We start from the raw sequence: 751 nt of genomic DNA, 5'->3' as shown, positions 1-751 counted from the left end.
TTATTATTTTAATATTGCTATAGTAACATTATATTTTAATATTGCATAGGTAATCATATTCCTTTTATTTTTAAATAAATCACATACATTATAGAGTTAATTTGTTGTATCATCATCTTATTATATTTGATCGTTTAACTTAATTGATTAATTGTGTATAATGTCATTTTTATAATTGATCAATAAAATTTGAGTTTTTATATTTATTTATGTCATTAAAAATATAATTATTTATTTATCAATATAATTATAATTGCGCATTAAATTTCTAATGTTAAATAATTGTGTAATATGATTAATTAATCATGCATGATATGCAATTAAATAAATCAGAACAAATTATAGATTAATGAATCCAAATATAAACAAATTGTCGGAAATGATGTAAAATATTAATGAGTAGATATTACTCAATTAATATTCCATAAATTCATTAAATATAATACTGCAAATTTATATTTCATTTTTGTAACTGATCCATAAATTCAAACAACAAATTGAATATAAATTGAATTAAATATTAATATTATGAAAATTTATTATTCACGGCAAATTTATATCAATAATAAAAATTTAAATTTTATATGAATACTAAACATTGCTTAAAATTAGGGAATTGTGAATAATTTAATCAAAATATAAATCAAACAAATTAATTATCACAATCAAATCAAATTGCTTTAATATTTTGATTGTCACATCCTATTAAAGATTAAATAGAAATTAATCCAAAAAACGCAATGAAAATTCA

The sequence above is a fragment of the Lupinus angustifolius genome, chromosome LG17 (assembly GCF_001865875.1).
Source record: "Lupinus angustifolius cultivar Tanjil chromosome LG17, LupAngTanjil_v1.0, whole genome shotgun sequence".
NCBI classification, from domain to species: domain Eukaryota; kingdom Viridiplantae; phylum Streptophyta; class Magnoliopsida; order Fabales; family Fabaceae; genus Lupinus; species Lupinus angustifolius.
This window is presented reverse-complemented; position numbering follows the sequence as displayed.